This window comes from Loxodonta africana, chromosome 16, assembly GCF_030014295.1.
Source record: "Loxodonta africana isolate mLoxAfr1 chromosome 16, mLoxAfr1.hap2, whole genome shotgun sequence".
NCBI classification, from domain to species: Eukaryota; Metazoa; Chordata; class Mammalia; order Proboscidea; family Elephantidae; genus Loxodonta; species Loxodonta africana.
This window is the reverse complement of record NC_087357.1, coordinates 4,134,994-4,140,993: the sequence shown is the minus strand read 5'-3', so window position 1 is coordinate 4,140,993 and position 6,000 is coordinate 4,134,994.

The following is a 6,000-nucleotide window of genomic DNA, read 5'->3' as shown; positions in this document are numbered from 1 at the left end:
AGGGCAGCCCAAGAGCTGGTGGGTAAATGCCCCAGCTGCACCCCTTCTGGGTGGAACAAGGAGCTTCGGTCCCTGCCACCAGTGGATGGCCTGCTTGGGGGTTAGCTCAGGCCTGCCCGGGGGTCAGCTCAGGTCTGCCTTTTCCTTGGTCCTCCCCTGGCATCAGAGGCGCGTGCTGTGCTCATGGCAGGGCTGCCTGAGCAAGGCCGACTGTGCAACCTGGCCCAGGGGTGACCTGTCACCCACAGGCTTCTTCACACAATGGTGGCAGGTGTCTGGGGTGTAGACTAGTACCCCCCCCCCAAGAGCTCCTATAGGTCGGGCCGTGGGAGGAGTGGAGGCCAACTGGAGAGGTTGACAAAGGAGACGGTGACACTGGGCACTCATTGCCCACTGGGCACTCATTGCCCACAGGCCCCAGGCTGAGTGCTGTTGTAAGTCTTGTTTTCCTTAAAGCCAACCTGGTGGTCAGTCACAGATGGACACGCTGGTGCACCTTGCGTCACTGGCAAAGGTCACATGGCTACACAAGGTGGCATCTCCCCCATGACTACTCAGTGGAGTGCTGGAGACGAGCAAGGTCACATGGCTGTGCAAAGTGGCATCTCCCTGACGACTGTGGAGTGGTGGAGACCAGCAGGGTCACACGGCTTTGCAAGGTGGCATCTCCCCTATGACCACACTCTGTGGAGCGCTGGAGACCAGCAGGGTCACACGGCTGTGCAAGGTGGCATCTCCCTAATGACTGTGGAGTGGTGGAGGCCAGCAGGGTCACACGGCCATGCAAGGTGGCATCTCCCCTATGACCACACTCTGTGGAGCGCTGGAGACGAGCAGGGTCACGTGGCTGTGCAAGGTGGCATCTTCCTGACGACTGTGGAGTGGTGGAGACCAGCAGGGTCACATGGCTGTGCAAGGTGGCATCTCCCCTATGACCACACTCTGTGGAGCGCTGGAGACCAGCAGGGTCACACGGCTGTGCAATGTGGTATCTCCCCCACGACTGCAGTCTGTGGAGCACTGGAGACAAGCAGGGTGATCACAGGATGTGGGGTGCTGAGCACCTGGAGCCTGATGTTGATCCCTGGGACCCAGGGGCCTGAAGTTGTGCAGTGAGTCTGCGGTACCACTGGCTCTGGCAGCCGTCACCATGACCTGAGTGCAGCCACTGGGCCATGAATCCAGTGTCCAGGCAGCAGCGAGTCCCAGACCAGGACACACACTAGAAACCACACTAGGAGGTATGAAGACTGAAGGACCCCCTACTTGTCTGATCTCACCTGTCTTCAGCGTCACCTTCTGCCTCTGCCCTAGGGCCTGCCCTCTGGTTCCCTGAGTGCACGCCTGTGTACCACACTGAGGCACACTGGGAGGATTTCAGGAGAGAGAGAGGGACTGGGGGGAAGCAGTTCCGGTCATCCAGGGAGAGCTGGGGTGCCTGAACTCAGCCGCCGAAGTGGACCGCCAGACGGCTCTGCATGAATCTCTGCAGTGGAACCGCACTAGTGCTAGTTTTGATAGAACGGAAACTGTCACTCAACCAACTAGTTGCTGTGGAGCCCATTCGGACTTCAGGGCGACCCTGTGCTTGTCAAGAGTGGAACTGTGCTCCATAGCATTTCCAAGGGTTGATTTTTCAGAAGTAGATCACCAGGACTGCACTCTTGAGTAAAAAGGTATTGTCTATTTATTTTACTTATTTAATGCCTTATTTTGAACACACATCAAGAGGAAGGTTGTAAAAATTGTAGAGTTCGCATTTACTCTGCATCCAGAAAAAAAAAAAAATCCATTGCTGTCGAGTTGATTCTGACTCATAGTGGCCTCATAGGACAGGGTTGAACTGTCCCATAGGGTTTCCAAGGAGCAGCTGTTCAATTCGAACTGCTGACCTTCTGGTTAGCAGCCGTAGGTCACCGTAGCTGTTAACCACCGTGCCATTGTACATGTTAGGTGCTGTCAAGTCAGTTCCAACCCATAGCGATCCCATGTACAACAGAACAAAATACTCCCTGGTCCTCCACCATTCTCACAATCATTGCTGTGTTTGAGCCTGTCTTAGGCTGGGTTCTCTAGAGAAGCGAAGCCAGTAAAATGTATAAATATATACAGAGACAGATTTATAGCAAGGAAATGGCTCACGTGATTTTAGAAGCGGGAACATCCCAGGTCCGTGGATCAGGATAGAGGCTTCCCCTGATTGATGTGGCCACAGGTTGGAGAGCAGTGCCCCTGCACACAGGCTGTGAAGATCGACGAATCACAAGATCAGCAAGTAATAAGCTAGCCCAAGTCCCAAGAACTGGAGGTCAGATGAACAGGAGCCAGCTGCAGGATCCAGTGCAGGCAAAAGCCACGTCTGCCTATATTCAGATGCAGGCCACGTGCCCAAGAAAACGCCACTCACAGCAGATCCCATCATGGGGGTGATCACTTACAAACACTGAGAATCATGGCCCAGCCAAGCTGACACACAGTCTTAACTGTCACAGTGCCCATTGTTGCAGCCACTGTGTTAGCCCATCTCGCAAAAGGTCTTCCTGTTTTTCACTGACCCTCTACCAGGCATGATGTCCTTCTCAAGGGACTGATCCCTCTTGATAACATGCCCAAAGTATGTGAGACAAAGTCTCACTATCATCCCTCCTAAGGAGAATTCTGGCTGTACTTTTTCCAAGGTAGGAAAATACCTTTTTTTCATCATCCTTCCGCTCACTGCCTTTTGCATCCATTGATGAGTAGCCAGTTGTAACTGTGTGGACTTTGCCTGATGGTAACTCTACTTCCACTGCTCCTTCTATATTGATTCACTGGAATTCTGTTGAAAGAGAAATGTCTCTTTCCTCCTGAATTTATCTATTTGGCGGTTCTTGTGTATCGGTGTGGACTCATGGGTGTGTCTGAATGCTGTGGGCTGTTACCTGTGTGCCAGGTATTTTTTACTCAGACCGCCCAGGATGGCCACTGGACACTCCTTCCCATGGCTTGTGTCCTGTCAGTAGGACCCCCAGCACTCCAAGCACTTCTCACTTTCTGGTTCCACAGATGTTCCAGGCTTATCTTACCCTGCAATCAGCTGGTTCTCCAAGGAGCCCTGGTTCCTTTTCTTGGAGAATGGTTTTAGACACCAGCATCTGGGGGTTGGTTGTGCTCATTGCTATTGGAATGTCACTGCTTTTAGGCTCTTTCGTTGAACAGAACCAGGAAATATGTATGTACTCACACACGCTTTTATATTTATATAAGTCTTTTTATTCTTAAAACCAAGGAGCCCTGGTAGTGCAGTGATTAAGAACTCTGCTGCTAACTGGAAGGTAGGCAGTTCAAACCCACAAGCCGCTCCATGCGAGAAAGTTGTGGCAATCTGCTTCTGTAAATAAAGATTTACAGCCTTAGAAACCCTATGGGGCAGCTCTACTCTGTCCTGTAGGATCACTATGAATTGGAATCGACTGGACAGCCATGGGTTTGGTATTTTTGAGTTTATTATTAAAACCATGAGTTAATACTAATACTTCCAATTCCACACCTACACCAAAGGATTCATGCTAGCGTCCTCCCCCTTTTATTATTTGTGACTATTCTCCGTCAGGGAGGAACCTGGCTGTCATTGCCCATCACGTGCTTGTATACTTGCTCACACTGGTGTACGCACAGAGCAATTCCAAAACTGCTAACCCATACCTTGTGAGAAACATTTACTACCAAGAACGTTCTTTTTTTATTTTAGCCTTACAGAATTTAATCTAAATACTGTTTTCCAAAGCTTTTTCTCCATCCCTTCAAGGTGGTTATATTATCCGTTGTAAAAGAGTTGGGATCCCTTGTTATTGTTTGTATTCCATTTTGGGTTCCCCCTGTGGGATTTAGAATTATCCTTAGCCAAAGAATTTGGTCTTTGCCCTCAGCTTCTGAGGGATGTTCTCTAAAAAACCTTAAGTGCCTCTGACTCCAGAACACACCTACCTAGCAGGTTATGCCAGTGAGGCAATGAGGTGACTCAGGTGGAGGCTTGTGAGTCCAGACAGACCCACCTTGCGATAGCTCTTGATCACCTCGTGATGTTGACCGACTTCAGGGAGGGGATTTACAGTTTGTAGTACGTAATGAGACCCCCCAGCAAGCTCTGGACATGGAAGCTTTTTGGGCATCCTGGTTGGTGAAAGACATCCATGCACGTGAAAGGGTGGCACATTCCTTCCTGGGACACAGAAGCTCCGTGTTGGGAATCGTCCCACACCTCGAGCTGTGCATCTTGTTTGTATCCATGTTTCCTACAAAGAAATGGTAATTGTAGATATAGCACTTTCTGTGAGCTCTGAGTTGTTCTGGTGAATTATCAAACCTGAGGGAGTAGTGGGAGCCAGCAGGTCAGAAGTGAGGGAGCCCAGGGGGGACTCAGGAGTTTGCGGCTGGTGTCTGCCTACTTGGCATCTGAAGGACGGTGTCCTTTTAACTTGTGAGATCTGACCTAGCTCTGGGTGGCTCCAGTCAGGGAAAGAAGTACCACATTGGTGGCTGGGCTCAGAACTGAGCAAAGAAGTGGAAAAGTAGATATTTGATGATTATTTATCCTCATACCCCAAAATGGATGATTTTAATTATTAAAGATTTTGGCTGTATGTGCAGCATCACCAAGAGTCAGCTGTATGAAAAGGAATACCCAGAGAAAGGGCACACTTTCATTCCTTCTTCCTCTTGCCACCTGTTATCCTACCTGCCCCCACCCCCCCCACCCCCCAGGAACCAGCCTCATTCATTTCTGGCTTATTCAACCCAGTTTCTTTTTTGCACTAATGAGCAGGTCCGTGTGTGTGCATTCTGTAGCCCCTCCTCTCATGTGAAGGACAGCACACTGTAGCACTTTTTTTCGGCAGTCCGTTATCCTGCTGCCCCCCCGCCCCCCAGTTTGGGCAGGGCTCAGCGGGGTGGCTCATTTCTGCTCCATGTGGCATCTACCCAGCTGTGTGCCTGGGGCTGGATGTTCCACTTCAAAGATGGGTCACCGCACAGTTGGCAGGTTTGCTGGGCGCCAGTTCCCTTCGGTGGCTTCTGCCGTGGGCAGTGTGGCTTCCTCATAGCATGGTGGCTGGGTCCAGGTGCAAGTGCCTGAGACGGGAAGCAGAAGTTGCTGGTTTTGTGAGGCCTGGGCCTGGAGCCTGGCACAGTGCCTGTCCCTCCTTATTCCATCATTCAGAAGTCACAGAACCCACCCTCAAGTCCTCCCATGGGAGGACTGTCAAAGGATTTGGGGGTCGTGTTTTAAAATGGGCCCAGGTTTCTCGTCTCAACCATCTGTCATCAAATCTGTTATTTCCTTTCTGTTGGGGACACATATACTCTTCTGCGCTTTGCTTTTTTTTGCTTAACAGTATCTCCTGAAAATCACTTAGTTCACTGAGATGGTCCTCATTCTTTTTTTTTTTTTTTCCAGCCACATAGTACTCCATGGTATGGACGTACACTTAGTGAATCAGTCTCCTACATACAGGCATTTTGGTTGTTTCAAATATTTCACGTTTAATATTAATGTTATGAAAAAAATGTAAATAATGATTTTTTACATGCGTGTTTTAAAATTTTTAGAGGTTAATCTTCAGGATACAGTGGGTTTTGGGCGTACCACAGGAGTGTGGATATGGTTTCTTTAGCTGTCACCAGATTCCCCGGGAATCTGCATTCCCGCCAGCACCTAGTGTCCTGCCCCACAGCCGGGACAGAGCGTGTTGCCCTTCCTACCTCCGATCTGATAGGTAAGAATTAGTGTCTCGGTCCTCTTTTAATTTACACTTCTCCAGTTATGAGTTTGAACATTTTTTCAAATGCTTTGGGGCAGTATTTATCTCTTTTGTGAATTGGTTGTTTTATAGCTTTTCCCCAATTTTCTATCAGTTTTAGTCCTTTGTCTCTCAATTTTTAAGCAGTTAAGAGCTCAAATTTTAACCAAAAGGTCAGCAGTTCAAGTCCACCAGCCATTCCTTGGAAATCCTATGGGGCAGT